This window comes from Condylostylus longicornis, unplaced genomic scaffold (genome assembly GCF_029603195.1).
Source record: "Condylostylus longicornis isolate FDR11 unplaced genomic scaffold, ASM2960319v2 ptg000048l, whole genome shotgun sequence".
In the NCBI taxonomy this organism is placed as follows: Eukaryota; Metazoa; Arthropoda; class Insecta; order Diptera; family Dolichopodidae; genus Condylostylus; species Condylostylus longicornis.
The window spans coordinates 4,789,573-4,809,592 of NW_026578017.1; the positions used below are offsets into that span (position 1 = coordinate 4,789,573).

Here is a 20,020-nt window from a genome sequence, read left to right on the forward strand (position 1 = left end):
CAAATTTATGGTGAACAAAGCACAAAATATTTATAATATTTTATTGTAACTTTTTGAAGTTATGTACCTTCTATTTCTTCTCAACTAATAAAATAATTTGTAGTCAATTACAGGTTTATAAAAATATTGGGCTGAAATTATTTCTCAAGGCATGCAACGAAATAATTTCCTTTTGTTAATGATTTGAATTTTATGATTTTTTTGGGTGGTTTCGTTTCGTAGAACTATTCGACTTTTGTATAGCATATAACCTCAATACTAAATTCGTTGACTCTTAGTTTTGGTGCAAGATTTTACGAAAAATATGCTGGCAAAAAAATTAATGAAGAAGTATTAAATTATATTTGAAATTTTTAGATGAAACGTTAATCTTTCATGTAACTTAATCTGTCAATATATTTAAAATACAGTTGAGTCAAACAAATTTGTTTGTAAAGTAGCACTTTTCCCTTCAACAAGTGAGAATACTGCTTTTAAAAACAATCTGTTACTTATAAATATTTAAAAAAATTGCATACATTTAGGATGAGACAGGAAAAAAAAATTAAAAGAAGGGTTAACATAACGCTCGAATTAAAGGGTTAGTTACGTGACTTCAAAAAGATAATTATGTTTCTTAATCCCATGTTTCCCGTTTGCACATATAAAAATTTGGAAACGCTTGCAATTTCGGAAATATAAGGTTGTCCGTTACCCACTAAACTAAACACTAAAGGTCAAAATCACTAAAGAAAACTGAAAACAATCAATGCCTGGAAATGAATTTTATTGCATCAGAGTAATGTGTGCAAGGGTGTGAGATAGAGTCAGCAAAAAAAATTTAGGCTCTTTGGAAGTGAAAAATAAAAATTTTAATAACTTTTTTTTCTGGAGCCAACCACATGCCCCTATATTGAAAAAACCAATGTTCTTCAAAATTTTTGCAAAAATACATGTGTAAGAGCTTGGTTAGTATTGAACGTTTTATTTAAACTGCCTGCCAAAAATTTTTTGATTTTGAGAAAAGTTAAACTTTTTAAGTCTAAAAAATTGAATTCTGATTTTTCAAATAAAAATTGGATTCAATTTGAAGTTACAATTTTTTGAATCAATAACGTCTTACAGAATTGTTACAATTGATGAGTACAGCGGCTTTGATGATTTTATTACAAATTGGATTTTGTAAATGGCGTTGTTATGTTAAAAACGAATGAAAACTTTCGTGTAAATTTTTCTAGATATGAAAACAGTTGTACCAAAATACATGTAATCCTCAGCTTAGTACAAAAACTCTGATGAAAATTTAAAATAAAAATAATTTGTTTTGAAAATTGTAATTTAGATAAAAAGTAAATTTTTTTGATTTATATTCGGTGCTAGGACTTCCTGTTAGAAAGGAATCAGTTTCACATAAAAATTGTTCACAAATAAGGAACGAAACCTCAAATAGAAAAAAACCCTGAACAAAATAAAATTATAATTTGTATTCAAGAAGGATCCAAATTGGTTAACAGAATTTTTCATCTTAAAGTTTCTTAATTCGTTATTATTTTAATTAATTTAATTTGTTCTCGTTCCTGGTAATGTTTAATTTATTTGTAAACTTCTGCGACTACTTGCACATAATTTCACCTTTAATAGGAGACACTTTAACATTATTGGTGTTTGTTTAGTCTTTGTTTATACACTTTATGGGCTAAAAAATGTTTTATTTTCTCTGCTATAAAAAATATTTTTTTTTATCGGATTTAAGATTTTATTGACGTAAAATCACATAAATTTTACTATTATGAATTTTTATTATTTTTTAATTTGTACAAGTGCATGTACGCTTTTGAACATTAGTGTATCTAAGGATATAAAATTCCAAAAATACTTCATATTTCGAAATCGAGCAATTATAAGAAGAAACCCACGGTAAACAAGTATTAAGAGTTTTCGGTTTGAGTGTAGTGAAAGTATAATAAAGAAAAATCGTTTTCTTTTCTTTGTTTTCCTTTTTTTATGGTTATTTTCTTTTATAATTTTTGTATTCTCTTTAGATTATCCTGGATAAGAAGATGACTAAATCCTAATTCGAACAAACCTAATTTTTGGTTTCCAATTTTTTGTCTCATATATTTTTTTTTTTGACGAAAATCAAAGAAAGACAAAAATATATTTAAAGTTTTTGAAAAATTATGTAATAAAAATGTCAAAGCTTTTCCTTAATAAATAGATTAATAAAAATATAACGGTGAGTATTAAAGCTAAGGCGATTTATCCTGTACGACCAAATTTAATTCGCAGATATTATTCCTTTTATTTTAAGAATTTTAAATTTGTTTTGAAGTTTTAAATTTTGTACTTGTATACGAAATATTTAAAATGTTTTGAAAATTTTGTGTAAAGTTTGATATTCGGAAAAGTTATTGATGAGTACGATAATGAGTCGTTAAATTTATTTACATCTGAACTCAATCGGGGAAAAGTAAGACAGTATTTGAAAAAAAAATTCTCACGTTCCGAGTTTTCTTTAACGTTTTCAATTTTCTGTAAAAATCGTTTATAAAATATTGGTATAGAAGCAATCAATTATGATGTTAAAGCTAAAAATATTTGGATAGTTTTAAGTAAAGGAATATTTTAAACTCATTCTAAGCGAGTTTTGTACACTAGAAAATTTGAAATATACCGGCACATGTCATTACAAATATGTATGAGCGGTTTCTGTCCAGTTTTTTTAATTGAAAACGAAGCATTTTTTTGTTTTTTATTTCAATGTAATTTATCTATTCCAGGCTCAGCTTGAACGAATGAATTCTTTGCAAGGAGTTTTTAAAGATACTTCCTATGCTAGATTCCCTTATTTACGAATTGTCTCTTAGAAAGAAAAAGTACTTGCCTTAAGCAACCTTGATTTTGTTATAAAAGCGAAATGGCAATAAAAAAGGTGTTTAAACGATGCTGTTGATCCGTTGCCCCTTCAACTAACTTGATTGGGTACGAAAATTTATAAAATTTAGATGATATACTTATGCATATATATTGAGCTGACCTAATCTGGTAAGTTTATGCATGTATCTAAGCGGGTATAAAATAAAATTAATTATAAAAGCTTTGTAAATTTAATCCTGTTTAATTCTTCAACGAATTTAATAACATAAGCAAATGCAATATGGCATTTGTTTTTTTTTTGACAAAATTTTTCCTACATTGCGCTAAATCATAAAACCATGCAGTTTATGGTTTATTTTCATATTATTATAGTCTTAGAGTGGACAACGATAATGAGACGATGTGAGTGTCCCTCTTCTCAATATTATTCATTCCTTTTATAAATGCATGGTTCTTGTGGTTACTGTTAAGCGTATAGTTTAATAAATAATCTAGTAGTGTGACAAAAATTATGATGTTACATGAATTTTTTTATAAAAAAAAAAAAGCTGTAGAATTTGGGTCATACTAATTTGGAAAGCCTATTAATGTTTAACATTTGAGCTTGAAGTGACATTTATCGTTTATGTATGTAATTTAATTTATATAATTTTGTTTGGACTTTTATTGCAAATTTTCGTTAGATCATGTTAATTCTAGTTTTGCTTACACAATTATTTAAATGAATCAATATTTTTGATTGTATTAAAAACCCTTAAATGAATTGACTGAAGTGCTTTCAATTCTAGGTTGGGTATTAAGGGAAACGGAGAGCCATTTTCTATTGCATTTAATTTTCCTTTTATAATTTAATAATATGATTTTCTTTCAATAATTGCTGAATTGAGAAGGAAATTTTGCTCCTTCAGAAGGAAAATCATAATTTAAAGTAAAATCAATACAAAGTAGTTTATTTCATATTGAAATGTGTGTGCTCTTGCGTTATTTTTTGATATTCATTTATGCATGTCAAGCCACTAACTGGAAACAATAATCTTTGAAAGAAAATTTTGTATAAAATTACAAAATTTCAAGAAAATTTACTTTTAAAATTTATTTTGCGAATAATTCATACATACTACGTATATTTTAAATGTTTTAATTATTAATAGCAAGCAAGTTATTTTTCACGGTTATGATTTCTTTTGGTTTTCTTGTTACAGACATCAACTTTAATTTAGTGGTAAAATTCATAATCTTTTTCAAGCTCTCGACAAACTGTTTAAAATAAAATTAACGAAACAGCTGTCAATCGATGTTTCAAAAGAATTTTATTCCTTTATGTATTTGCTTTTGCTTTACCTTAACAATAAACAAAGCTAAAGGAAAAACTATTTACACTCATGTAAGAAAAACAAACAAGTAAGAAAATTTTACAAAATTTTGTACAAAATTATTATTTGTTATTCTTAAACTATATAAGTATTTAAAATTGTACGTATAACAAAATTATTTTTCAAAACATCCTTCTGTGGTTCTAAATTTTTTTCTTTTTTTTTAATTTCAGGTGAGTGAAACGTGGAATCATGTAGCAGAATAGGTAGAGTAAAAAGATTAAATTTAGACACATATAACCAGGCTGTAAATTCTTATTCTGGAAGTTTACAGAATCTTTTATAAAAATTTTTTGTTTATAAGTAGGTGAGTAATTTATAATTAGAAGTTACGGCGAGATAACCGTTCCTAAAATATCGTAATATAGAAATTCACATACATAAACTTTAAAGTGATTGTATTTGGTCTTTTAAATAGCATTTAATAAAAAAGATCAAAGCACAATATTAATAAAATCAAACTAGCGCTCGTGTAAACTGCAAGTTTTAGTTTACCGTAACAAATTTAATTTAAGATACAATGTTATACTAGAATGAAGATTCAGTCCTTCTTGGTCAAAGAAAAGCATGTAAATATTAAGTTCTCTGCTAAGTTCTAAAGTATAATTTCTTTTAAGCATTAATTTGAAATTTTAAAAGCTATGAATGCTGATTAATGATTTTTCTTGCTTGAACAAAATTTTTTTCTCATCCCTTCCTTGTATATCTTTCAGCTATTACCTTTCAAATTTTGTAAATTATCAGTTTTCTGTCATCCAATTCTTGAAATTTTGAAGTCTTCACTTCTATAAAAATAATATCGTTCTCTTGTCAAACAACTCTTGTGATAAACTAAACAATTAGCAATTCAATCTAACTTTATAGAAGCAAAAGTTTTTCGAAAGAGATCAATATTGATACAGAGTTTTCCCCTACATTTATGCAAAATTTACTTTATGTTATTACGTTACTGCATGTAAACTCATTACATTTACATTACATATTCAATGTAATGTAAATTTGTCAGATTTTATGTTAATTGTAAATAAGTGCCATTTTGTAAACCATTTTTTAATTCTAAATTTATTCAGACAAGTTGTTTTCAGATAATTATTTTAGATAATAATTAACGCGTGGCATATATACTGAATCTTACTGCACAATTTTATCTTAAATATGAAAAATTTTACAATAAAAAGCAACAGCATATTGGACAAAATTTTCCTCAAATAGAATAGTGTAGGTACTTAGTTTTTCTTCAAGTGATTAATGCCATACTTTTACGTTTCCTATTATCTACGTTTGTTTTCTTAAATTTTACTGGAATTGGAAACAGTTTTAAAAATGCAGCAGTTCTCATTCATAGTTATTATGTAAATTTTATTCACTAAAGTAAAAATAAAACAGAAATTTTTGTTTTAATAATTAATTAATATTACTTTCAATTTATTTTAAAATTCTCAATATTAAAAGTCGACAGAGTGACCAAAAATACAGGCATTATGTCATTCAAATGTACTGTGCATGCAAAAAATGTTTACGTAGGCGTTCAAAACTACAAAATTTTAGTTTCCTTTATTTCAATAGAATTTAAAAGTAAGTGATATTTGTAGCATCCTTTGTATGAAATTAATATTTAACGTCATCATTTGATGAAAATTTATTGTATGAACAGACCTATGTTCTTACCAAATATATTAAGTTTTCATAGAAAATGTTTTATGGAGAGTCTTAACTTAAGTCAAATGGCCTGAATCGAGATTACCCACGCCACACTCAGGTTTTGGGTTATTTGATCCAAGAAAATATATCGAAAACCTTCAAATTTATAGTAGATAATGCTCATGTCAAGCCCTAGTGTGCACCGTTGAAAAAGTAAACAACTTCGACTAACAAACCAAAGATACTCATAATAGTTATTTCAAACCACTAAAGAAGCTTCCTAAAGAGTTTCTTCTTTTATATTAGAAACGGATAGATTAACAGAATACGTTCAATGTCAAAAACCTTGCTTTAAGTTCTCGGATAAATTTACATTGAAATCAATTAGTAAAAAGTAAAATGGCAAGACATCATACTTTTCGTACAATATTTTTTGTTACGTTATGAATTTGGGGAGGAGTGGTTTTTTTACAATTTAAATAAACAATAATATTGCTATTTATTAAAAAAGCTGGTAATAACTACTCCAAGTTTAGTTTTTTTTTATTAAACAATAAAAATTTTCAGTTCAAAAATTTTTTCGAAACAATTCAATTTTTTTTTCTCTTTTTTTTTTGTTTTTCTTTATAATTTTACTTTTAAAATTTTTTAAAGAGTTCGAAAAGTTCTGAGCTTCTGATTTTTATATTTCTAACATATTTACATACATACCCAAGGAAATATGTATATAATGTATAAAAAAACAAAATGAAAACAAATCAAAAGTTTTCGCCAAATTTGCTTTTTGAATTTTGGGGAAAAAATGTTAAAAGAATACTAAAATTTCTTTTTTTTATTTTTGAAAAAATTCTTTTTGAATCCTTTTCATAAAGATTAAAAAAATGCCAGAGATATTTAAAAAAAAAAAGCAACAAGAAAAAAAAAGCAAAAATTGATTCATTCTTACAAATAATTAGGAAAGTTTTTTTGCAAAAATACTTTTCAAACTTACTTTAACTCTTGCCTTTTTCCCACAAATTGTTAAGAATTACAGTAACAAATTAAAAAGTTTTAGACAAATAAATTTTGGTTTTTTTTTTATAATTCTGGGCCCTACAGTATTTTTTTTTTAATATTTAAAGTGATTCCAGTTTTCGTTTTTTCTTCATTCAAAAGAAAAGATAATTTTGTTTTCATATTTAATTTATAAAATTAGCTTCAAATTAAATTAGTGTTTAGTAAATTTATTCTTAAATATCAAGTTGTACTACACGTATTTGTTGTTTAACATCAAAAACTTGATTGTATCCAAAAATTATTTAAGATATTAAAGTTTGTATGTATGTACAGTAAAGTATGAATTTAAAATATTGCGTCCAACTTTTTGTTTTTTAGATGCAGATTTTTTTTTTTATTAATTTTTAATAGTTTATTTGGGGTGACAAGCACCTATAATTCCATGTATTTGGGTAAACTGTATAAATCTGTTGTGCCTTGGAAAAGCCATTAAATTAAAAAGCGACTCTAAAACCCTTATTACCTTTGAAGTTTTTTTATCCGAATGTTCAAATTTTGCATAGAAATTTCTACATTTGAAAAATTTTTAAAAAAGGTGCCCGATAATTACAATTTGCCTGATTATTCCTGAGTTTATTCGTGTGGTCATCTGCTTGTACATAACGTCTGTATTATTCAAGATAAAAGAATGAAATATTGCTCGCATATATATGTAGATTCTTGTAAAGGCGTGATTTCTTTGGAGTAATTTCAAATATATGTCCTTAAAGCCGTGCAGATGTAAGTTTACATACAAATAAATAAATATACGACTTGGACACTGGGTAAATATCTAAAACCATTTACAAATCTGTAAGCGCAGAAACGTCAAGGTTTCGGTCTTTTATCATACAAAACTCTAAAATAATGTCAGACTGTTAAAATGAATCTTCCAGAGCGACACGGATGTGTCTCAAATGTTAACATTTTATAAAAATCTGTAAATGTTTAATTTTCGAATTATTATATGTTAAAATTTGTAATATGAAAATTTTTGGTCCCCTATATATCCTGAACGATGTAAGCACCACCGAACTTCTGTAATAATAAAATTATGGTAATCGGCTTCTTTTAACAATACTTTAGGACAAATTTCCTTTCCAATTTAAAATAAATTTAATGGAAATGTTGTTATTTCTTTCAGCCACGTCAAATATAACCTAACAGATTTTTTATCTGCTGACTTGGACTTCCTAAATTTTATAATAGATTGTATGTTGAATTTAAAATATACTTTTGCATTTATATTCCCTTAGTGATTTGCATTTATTGGTCGAAATTTCAGGCTAAAAACTTAGAATGCAAAATAAGTTTTAAGTTAAGCGAAGGGTAATATTAAGGAACATTTAAGTTAACTAAATAATAAATATAAGTGAACAAGAAATTTTTTCTATTTTGTTTTTCATATTTATGAATTAGATTTCTCACTTTTAGGTGGGTATTTTGTTGTAGTAACAAGCAATGTTTGTAGCAAAATGTTCTATACTATTAACAATTTAGAAGAATTTTGTATATTTTGCAAAAAGCAATTCATCTAAAAAATTATTAAAAATAAATTTTCAGTTAAAGTTAGGTTACATTAGAAACGTTTAGAAACAAGTTTAACATAATTCTATTCAGAAAAAATTAACTATGACAACTTAGTTTTTTAGTCAGTACTCAGCAGATTGCAGATTATAAACATTTTTATATTTCATTTTACTTTAGTAAAAGTTAATTTTATAATTTATGTACAATTATTTTATTAAAATTAGCACTTTCCTACAGTCGTACAGTGTACTATACATTTTATTTACAAAATATCAAAATTGTAATAAACGTATTAAAAAAATCGTAAAATTATTTTAGTCAAACGCAAATTACATATAGAAAGGCTGATGGATATTTATGTAAATGTTTGTACGTATACGCACACATCATAATAAATTACTAGGAAAATTTAAACGCTGACTGTCCTTAAAAATAAGCTGATAATGAAATTTTACATTCATTTAAACCTATTATACAGTTCTTTTTGTGAAAAACAAGAAGAAAGAAAAAAACACTTTGTGTTTGTCATGTATGTCATGTACATCGTAACAACTAACAAGAAGAAAATTATTTCCAAATTTTTACGTCTTTGTACTTTATTTTTTATTACAAGGCTTTTCTTTAGAGCGCGTAAAATATTTTTTATTTAAAAAATTTCGCGGCATGAACTTTAAATTTTATGAAACAAAATAAGACTAAAAAAAAAGAATGAAAAAAATAAGTACGAGGAAAAAAAAAATTAAATTATAATTCCGGAATTCGCTTTAATTTTAAATAGTCGTAAAATTCAAAACTCACAAATGAGAAAACAACAAAGCAAACGAGACAGGAAAAATGAGAAAAAAAATTTATTGAAAAGATGAAGAAAACTAATTATGAATTCAAAGGACGTCAAAAACTGTGGTTCTACATCACTCCTTTAATATTCTTGTTGTAAGGTATTTTCTTCTTTGTTTTGCAAATCTCTTATTGTTGTTTTTGTTTTAGGAACTAATGTCTTATTATTTTATTTTCCATGAGGTTGATGGTAACCATTTTTTTTTTAAATACTGTGTATTCAAGAAGAATGAGAAAAAAATATATTAAATTTTTCGCTTGACGTTTCATATCTTTTTCTGGTTCTTTGGTTTGTAATGGTTTTGGAGTATTTTCTGAAAGTAGGGTATTGTTTTATTTATCGAAAATGAAAAATTATGTCAGACTTTGTTATGTAAGTCAGTATTTCATTCGGTAATATCGAATTTTTAAATGTTTCTTTTTGATTTTCAAAAAATTTAAACAAACTTTGCATGCCTTTGTTCTTTGTTCTCAATACAAACAAGGATTTGAGTTATGAAATTATGCAAACCAGTTGCCCATATGCTTATGATTTTACATGTGAATATAATTTTGAAAACTCGCAGTAATTACTAAGATGAGAAGATTATTAGTATTGTCCTTTCACCCTTGCAACTCTTCTGTAGTTTTAGATTAGAAAAATTTTTACAACTATTTTTTGACTTTTGTATTGATGCAAACAGGTTATATGAAATGAACTTTAGAATAGTGAATTAGCTGCTCCTAAGAGGATTTTATAAATACTTTGTATACTTACTGACTAATTATTTTGTTCGTATATCTATGAAATTTTTAAACCGTGAACTTATGCACTTTTGCATTGATTTCCTCGAACAGAAGCTTCAGAGCTATCCAATATCCTTTGGATGGTATGGCGCATAATTATATTTTTCTTATTTTTTTCCAAAACGTTTTTGAATCTTTCTTGGCATCTGCAGACTCACAGAACCGATTTTGGAGAAATTCCAGAACAAAGCGTGAAATCTTACCTCTCGTACCCCATATGAGAGTCTTTGGCAAATTTCTAATTTTTCCGAAAAGCGTTGGATGACCCTGAAAAAAGCAAATGTATAATTTCTATATGCCTAAGCTTTATTTAAATTGGGTCTAGGTAGCTGTCATTTAATTTCAAAAGTTATTCGACAATCTTTGAAATAATGAAAGCTATATGAAAATTCTATCATGCACGATAGAAGCTGTTGAAATTGAGTGACTTATTGTGAACGTTGCCAGACAAGTTTGAAGTTGTTTGGTTATATCTTTGGAACTATTAAAACTACTGCACTGAAATTTTGAACAAATTAATTTACTTGTATGGCCATTATTTTCGGTGAAAGACTTTGAGATTGCATGGATTTCTATAAACTCTACCCAATCTCGTTTTAGTTTAATTTTATTTTTTAAAGACACATGATTACCAAACTTTTGTCTAAAGTTTTTATTTCGGAATAAAATGCAATATACACATATGACACTTACATATCTGAAAATATAAGAATAATTACACTTTTTTTTATAAGATACTAAATTTTATTTAACTTGGTATTAACTGAACTTTTAGGCTGATTGGAAATTGGTTTTAGTTACATAACACAAAACTTAAATCCGAAAATGAGAATTAAAATACAAAAGTAGCTATATTCTGGCATGCGGTAATAGACAGAAGAGGTAATATAAAATATTACCTAAGTATTAATAATTTGGAAGTGTTCTTCTCCCCAATTATTAATATTTAGGCTCCGTGGTAAATTAGCAAACGAAAGTTGATTTGATTTGAGGTTGACAATCGTAATCACTGTAATTACCACATTCGCGTTTAATAATCATTAAAATTTAAATAACTTTGTATATTGTAAATTTTCTGCGTTCGCCAGTTATACTATGAAATATTGATTTTATATAGAAAAATTTCAGCTACACATGTAGGTACTATACACGTTTTTTTCCCATTTTATCAAAATTTTTTGTCCATATTTAAAAATTTGTACATAATTTTATGTCAAACGTGCCAAGAATAAACTTTATCAACCGTGTTTTAAAAAAGTTGTCAAAAAAATTTCTTCCTTTTTTTGTAAATTTTTGTTCAAATTTTATCCTGATCCAATTTTTCCCCTATTTCATCTACATTTTTAATAACCTAGTCAGTTTTGTTTATTAACAAAAATGTTTAAAAAAGAAAAACAGAAAAATGTTACAAAAATAAATGGTAAAAAATATTGGAATTCATAAATGTATATGAATGTACATTGTGTATATGTCGATACTGTAGATTTGTATGTTTCTCAGTTGTGTCCGGGGATGATCAGGTGTCCAAGCTTCCATATGAAGTTAGTTTTTTGCTTGTCGAAACAGATGTCACTTAACAAACAAAAAAAAATTTTCTTACTTCGTATGAAATTCTGCACGTGAAGTGTGCTAAATATACTATTATACGGCTGCAGACAATGATAACATGTAACAGTTAAACTTAAAAAATAAAAAAACTGGGAAAAATCAAAAATGAAATCAAGCTTCCTGTATAAATATGAAATTACAATAAAATAAAGGAGTCACAATTTTTCATAGGTATTCGTATGAATGCTATTTGAATATTGTGTAGTTTTGAAAAGATAGATGGGCTGTGATATTTTCTTGTGAATTAAGGTAAAATTGATGGGAAAATAGCTTTAAGCTTGTAATTCAATAATAATTTTTTTTTGGTCAGGTGCAATATTAACGCAATCAACTTTATTCAACAATGATTTTTATATAAAGAAAACAAAACTCGTAGTATAAGAAAAGTGTTGCCGTAATTGTGGATTGTTCCTTAAATATTTAAATATCAACAGAGATATCACAGGATTGAATTGAAATCATAAAACTGAATTAAGTTGAATTGCGTTATTTCCAGGATTGATAATCACATTTAAAAAATTATTGTAGTTCTTGTTAATTAAAAGGGTTTCAATTGTAATCAATAGGATTGAGGCGGCAGCAAAAGATTCAATTGTGCCTTTATTTTAAATGGTTATCATAGTTGATATTTATTGAGACAAAACAACAAGGTACAAAAATCATATATTGCCAGTTTCTTAGAGTTACACTTATAATTTTTTTTTTCTACTCTCCCGATCGAAGATTTTGCACGATTTAAATTATTTTAAAAAAGTCGGATATTTTCGAAGAAAAATAGGTTGCTATATAGGAGTAATGAAACATCATTTTGACATATAGGGTAACTGCTGATATTCTATTAATTCACTAACTTGCTTTTCTTATGGTTGTAGGCTTTCTACAAATTTGATTTTGCTGTAGCTTACAAAAATGTCAATGCGTTAATTAGTTCATGGTGTATAAGTGTTTGTTATTAACATATTACTGAATGGATCCAATAATAATAATATGAATACAGCAAGTAAAAACAATCTCTTTTGTCTACATACTACATCTTTCTTTATAAATATGCATACCTTAGTCCTTGACGTTATTTCTTGAATTTTGAGTAAGCGGGATTGTTTTCAGTGCTGTATACTGAATTATAAAAACCCATCTGAAATAAAGCGAATTTCTTATAGTATGTTTAGAGTACAATGCAGAGGGTATATAATTTTTTACATCGTTTCAAATTTTCTATCTACTAATTGGAAAAATAAGTTTAAGTTAAAAAAGTGGGTTTGTTTAGCAATAAAAAGTTTAAATATTTGAAAAGATTACAAAAAATTTAATTTAATCTATTGCTTGCAGTTTAATTGTCTTTCTTCAATCAACATTTTCAATGTTTTATTGAGTAATTGTTATTCTCCTTAAGCATTATAAAATTAATTGAGCAACGCTCATTTATCTTATAAAATCCTGTTTTAATCCTTTTTTATTTTCTCAAATATATGATATAGATGTATAATATATACATATATATATATGTATATGTATTACTGGGATATAATATTTTTGCTACATGCTACAAGTATGTAGCAAAAATAGTTGAATATTGAATATTTTGTATTATAAATTTCTGCTCTGTAGATCCGCTAAAGATAATGTTCTGTTAATATTATTTATTATAACAAGGTAGACAGTATTATGACTTAGTATAGGTGTATATAATAAAATGTATAGTGCACATTATATATTACCATTATATTACTTTAAAAAAAATAACGAAATTCAGATAGTTCAGTTAAAATAGATTTTGAACACTTAAATCTTGGATAGGCCACAATACACATTGGTTTCTTTGGATTTTGATATGAAAATAAAAAATATGCATGCTGTAACATCAAGAAGTTAGGCCATATCAAAAAGATTAAGTATTAAGGTAAACAATTTAACACTACTGTGCCAGGAGATCTTTTGCACTGACAGATACAAAAGTGTATGATTAAATGTGCCTGATTAGTAGACTGTTCTTACAGCCAAGTCTGCTAGCAATTAAGTGTCTTTAGAGATTTACGAATGAATTTTAATATTTATGGCAGAAAATTAAGATTTTTCGCAAGTACAAAAGTACTCGCGAAATATCTTTATAGTTTCGAAAAACTAATACAAGATAAGCTACTTTTAAATTCGTTAACGTAGCTCGCAAATCGTACTTTTTGCCTAACCTATATTGAATTACTTAATTGATAAACTCGCATCAAACAAATGGTTTGTAAATTAGCACATTTCCCTGGTACAATTGCAAAAAATTTTTGTCTTAACACAATTATCTACTACACATTACTACTCATTAATAATCCAAAATATTATACAATGAATTGCATATTTTTACGATAAGAACCAAAATAAATGCGTTAATTAAAATAATTTTTGTTTTTACATGGTAAGATATTTTAACGTAAAATTTGTTTTTATGCAAATTTAGGAAGCCTTTAGGAAAATAATTCGGAAAATAGGAAGTTGAAATCGGAAATGCAAGTCATTTTAAGTGAAAAAAACCTTATTAAAAAAAAGGCGATTTCTTATTTTCAAAAATATTGTGCAGCACGGAGGGTGCGACAAACAGAAGGAACATAATAAGCAAATTTTCTATTTTAAATTATTGTAAATATGGTAAAAAGTGGGTTACAGAGATTCAAAATGGATAAACAGAAAAAAAATTATGTGGTCAGAGGTTGATTGAGATGGAAGTTTAAAAACATAGAATTTCAAAGAAAAAGGATTCGCTTGTTTATTATTCATATTTCTATACTTTTGTTATTCACACTCCAATGAAATTCTTCTACGAAAAAATTTCCTTTTAGCCGACACAAGCGAAATAATTATAATTAAAAAGTTTATACATTATAGCAAAAAAAAAAATTTACGGCACATGCAGGTGTAGGCAAATCAATATTTGGACAAAGTATTTTTATTTCATATTTATTTGAAGAAATTCATGCGAAAGACATCAGCCATTTTTTTATTCCTAAATATAGATTAATTTATAAAATATTCAATTGACAAGGTTGTGAAAATATTTCAAATTCCAATTGTATCTGTTATGACTCTAAATCATTCCATCCAAAAAATTGACTGTATTCAATTAAATTCAAATTTGGAGTTCGAATTCAAGACAACAATTAATACTGGAAAATTTAGATAAATATTTTTTTCTTTCCAAATGTTCATAAATTTGAAAGACTCTTTACTACTTAATTAAAAAAATTTAACTCGGTTGTTTTACCAAAATTTGGCCTTGATTATTTATGGAATATTGTGTATGCCCTGATTTCATCTAACGTAAAGATGAAGTAATTTCATAGAAATGTATTTAAAGTCAAGTATATGAATAGAATAACAACGCTTATTATAACTTGTTATTAAAAAAACAAAAAAAGGGTTTTCATTATTTTCAAAGAGTTTAGAAGGATGAGACAGAAGAAAATTATTAACTGAAAATAAAATAAATTTCAATAATAAATTCCGTTGAAAATGAAATTAATGTTGAAAAAGTCTGGTATTAATAAAATTTTATAGTTGATATCCAGAGGGAATGCTAAACGAATTTAAACAACCTTTTTTTTGGTTAACTTCTATGAAATGTTTTGGATTCTTTTTTTCTCTCAAGAAGATATAATATTTTACTTAATAAGAGCTTAAAAAGTTTGAATTTAATTAATATTTAGCTTCATTAGCCTAGAAAAACGATATTTTCTCTTTATAATGTTTTAAAAGAAAAAAACTCATCCATTTGTAAAATTGTTTTTATGTATTGTTGGTAAAAAAGATAATGTATAATCAGAAATTATGAGTTTTTTTGGTAATTTAGTTTTAATAATAAATTAATTATTATGTGATTCGGTAATAATTCACTTAGAAAAACCTTAAAGACTTTTCTTAGATTTTTATCAACCGTTGGTTATAAAATCCTATATAATTAATTCAAAATGTTCTAATAAAAATTCGATTGAATTCGAATTTGTTTTTATTTAATGAAATTTTTATTGAATTTCGAAATATCTACGTTCTTAAACGTATGAACAGTGAACGGTTAAGCAGATAGCTGTGATAAATGTTTAGCAAAAGTGAAGCTTTTCTGTATATTGCTAAGTCAATAAAATTTTGCTATTAATGGCAGAAAACACAAAAAGTTGAATAAAATTGAAAATTTTAATAATGGTGCTTTGATACACTGCTTTTGTAACTGAAACTCCGAATCGCAAACGATTTATTTGAGCGGAATATCGTATTTTTTTTCACATCATATTATCGTAAATATTTACTATCTATACCTACACTAAAAATATCATATTATTTTCGTATAACAGAAGTTATTCAGAAGAGAATCAACCCAATAAACTTCAAAAATAATCATTCTTTTCAAAGTTTCGGTTACTACAACTTTTGAAAGCATGTAATGATAATGAAAAACTTTGTCAACACTTTGTGTCTCTAATAAACTTTTTTTTTTGAGATTTTGGAATATTGGACAATATCTATCTATTTTGAGAAAACAGAATTTTCCTTTAATAGTTCGTAAGGAAAGTAGTCTTCCTGTGTATTCCCCTTCAATATTTTGGTGTGGTACACTCTTTCAGAAAATTTTTCGTTTTTAAATTTAAGCTTTCTTCTATATAGATTGAATATTTTGTTCGTATACATTCGTTCTTAAAGCCGACTTTTCTAATTTCTATAATTTGGTTTAAATTAAAAAAATATTTTTACAACTAATTTCTGAAAATTATAAAAACATTATATTATATTTAAAAATGAACAACTTCACCAGAAATCGAGCTTCACATTTTTCAAAATTTATTTTTTATTTGGATTTAGATTTCTATTTCTAATCGACTTGATTTTCTGCCCCTATTTATTAAAACCGAATTTCGATATCAACATTATCATTACAAATTTAGAAGACTAGTGTTAGAAACTTTAAGAAGAAAATTTAATAAATCGCAAAAATTTTTGACGCTGTAGTATTTACGATATAACTAAAATTTATGATTTTGCGGTTTAAAACACTACGGTTTAACAAACTGATTTAATTGTCTAACATAGCCATTGAAATTATTAGTGCTAGAGATTATGATGAATAGTTGACTTAAATATAATAGGGAAAATTTTCATTCCGAGAATGGTAATAAAAGGAAACTTTTATAATTAAGTATAAATAAGAAGACGACGATTGATGGATTAAAATATTTATACTTGTGTACAATCTTCCATGTAAAATAAATTGTTTAGAAAACACATTTATTATAATTCCTGTTAGCGGAAAATATTTTATAAGTTGGTTTTCTATCTTAAAGCTCTAAAAGTTCTATTATATATAGAGCTAATTCCTTTGTTTAATATCATGTAATTTATGTAGTCGTTTCGGATATCAACTTTTGCTAGATTATTTTTTATATTGCAGAATTACTGTTCCAGAAAAAGAATTTTAAGAAAGGATTTTTTTTTGTTCCACAGTTTTTCAGAAAGGATATTTATAGTTTCCTTCCTTTATTTTAGAAAGTAAAAAAAAAAAAAATGGAATATTCTTTTTCTTCTTCTCTTGAGGGATTTCAATCAACAAATTTTTTGTCTCGTTTTAAAAAAGAAAAAATAAAACAAAAACTTTATTAGTACTGCATTATCATGGAGCAATAAACTTTATAGGAAAAATTAAACAAGATCATGATTGCGATGATAAAACGTTATTATGTGAAAGATTTAAAAAAGGATAAGGATCATTGCATTATTAAAAAATTGCTATATGTTTATTTAAAAAAAAAAAAATACATTGTGCAAAAAAAAAATTTATTTTTAAATTATGCGGTCGGTAAATCCTAAGTTTATTGATAAACTTTTCGGATGAATGCACACGAACGTTCCATATAGTCATTTTATATTATTTTATGCAGAATATATGGTTGATGCAACGTTCTGCTTGGTATATTAACATTTGATGTTTCTAAAAATTATAGGTTTAAAATATGTATATATGTAAATGCTTTACTAATAGTGTGTATATCCGAGGTTTGAATAATCTTTGGTCATGTTATTGGATGGACGATTTATAATAAAACAATTGAATGAAAATAAAAAAATTTCTATTCTTTTCTCTTGCATATTTTAAAATTTATTTTAACAAACTGAAATGGATGCTGAAAATATTTAAAATGAAATTTAAATGAAAGTTTTCACAACCTTATACTTTAAAGCGTATCTTTATGTCTATGTGGTGAATGTATACGTTTATTATTAAGCGTAAGATCGATTAAATAAATAAATTTAATCTTGATTTGGTTTTTTCAGTACACAACTTCTCAAAGTCAAGGAATTATTAACTGTAATTGATTATTGTTAATGAACGGTTTTTTAAGCTTTTGCTTTATAGACTTCAAAAATGACCCACTACAATAGAAACGAAAATTCTATTACAGCGTGAAGTAAATTATTTTTAAGTGCATTTCTACCTATCTGTTTTCATATTTAACATTAATGTGCACAAGTTATGATAAAAAATCATATGTTATGCACATCATATGTTATGTAATCAAAAAACCTAAAGTTCGGTGACGACAACAGCTCCTCAAGTATATACTCCAGATGGTTGGAAGCTGTGCGATCGCGCTTGTGAAGCTGGTGCCAGCTATGCCCTGGCAAATGAACTTAAAAATTATCAAATCATAAATTATGAAATGTTTCTCTTCAGCAATTAAAAAGGAGCAAGAAATATATTACAGCCAAATTGCACCGAAATTTTGGAGGACTGCAGGATGTACCCTTTTCAGATAAATATTAAAAGAGCTATTAACCTAGCTAGAAGCAATATTATTATTAAAAATCCATAAAATTTTTTTATTTAAATCTTTGTGGAAACGGTTTCCATACAACTATTCAAAATAATTTCCATTTCAAAAATTTTTTAACAACAATTGTATGACTGCTTCCTTTAACGATTATATAGCGATACTCAATCCAGTAAAATCAATAACATTGTCATATATTTTAACTAAAGCAATACGATATCCATTTTATCTAATAATTTTCATTTTATCTAATTATCTTGTAATTGAAATCGCAACTTGTGTCAAAAATATAACAGTTTAACATAAAAATAAAAATTGACACGTAATTTTTGGAAAAAAAGTTCAAAATCAGATGCCTTCATTTTTGTCAAATTAAATTAAAATAAAATCACCAGTAGGGGGAAACAAGCAGAATATTATAGATGAATTAAATGTAAATATAAATTTAAACTTAGAAATTAGTTTTATTCGTCAAAATTATTTTCAGTCACGTACTAGTTACTTTACGATTTATCTCTTTCTTCACAATTAAATTATCAGGGTATTATACTTGGTAAAAGTAAAAAACGAGTGCTTTTAAATAAAAATGTTTGTAAACAATATTTTTGTTAATTTTTGACTTCCATTAAAGATAGAGACTTAAAGTTTTGGGACATTAACTATAAATACAGTATGTGATTTTAAAAAATTATGATAGTGTAATTTAATTATCATCATGTTATTCCATTAATTTTTTGAATCTCTAGTTTCTTCATATATGTACATATCTACATAATTTTAAAATTTTTCCAGTACATTCTAAAATTTTGTCTAGTTTTTGCAAATAAGTTAATTTTAAACTGAATTGTACTATTCTTGAAGTTGTGTGGGGGTTATTCGGAGACATCTTATAATCTAACAATAACAGACGAAAGGAAAGCAAACGAACCTCGAATCAGAATTCGATACTTAGAATATTTATATAAGACTACGAAGAATACATGTATGTTATATGCATGTGCAAATTACCATATACCACACCATTATTTTTGAGCGTTATAAACAAAGTACTTAACTGAGAAAATTTTCAATTTTTCGGGAAATTCAAAATCGTTGCTACATTTACATATGAATAATGAAGTTTTGTTTCAATAGTTTTCTCTATATTTATGTATAATATAAAGGTGCTGAGTGACATATATAATTCCAACTGAGTCATGATATCTATACAGTACAATTATGTCTAAAAATATATTTTATTTGAAAAATCATTCAGCTTTAAACCATTTCATATACTTACATAATATATCATTATGTAAAAATGTTTTCATTTTATTTTAATTATGGCTACCCATTTGTTTACGAGTTAAAAAGTTTTATTACAATTTTAAAAAAAGAGTTAAATATAAATGTCAGTTATGTTAAATTATATTCTTACTTTTCTAGTGCTTTAACTTTAAATAGTTTGATCCTTTTTATACCCTGCACTTCGTGAAGGGTATATTAACTTTGGTATGGAGTTTGTAACTACTTGAAGGAGTCATCTGCGGTATGGACATATATATATATTCTTGC

General features: G+C 25.9%; 1 protein-coding gene across 1 annotated transcript in view; it reads left to right on the forward strand.

Annotated features, from left to right (window-relative positions):
* LOC129610984 (myosin-G heavy chain) overlaps nt 1-20,020 on the forward strand; it is a 189,485-nt gene that overhangs the window by 58,770 nt on the left and 110,695 nt on the right. Inside the window, exon 3 of the mRNA XM_055523849.1 lies at nt 4,403-4,435. The gene's annotated coding sequence lies outside the window, so the exon portion shown is untranslated. The remainder of the gene's footprint in view (nt 1-4,402; nt 4,436-20,020) is intronic.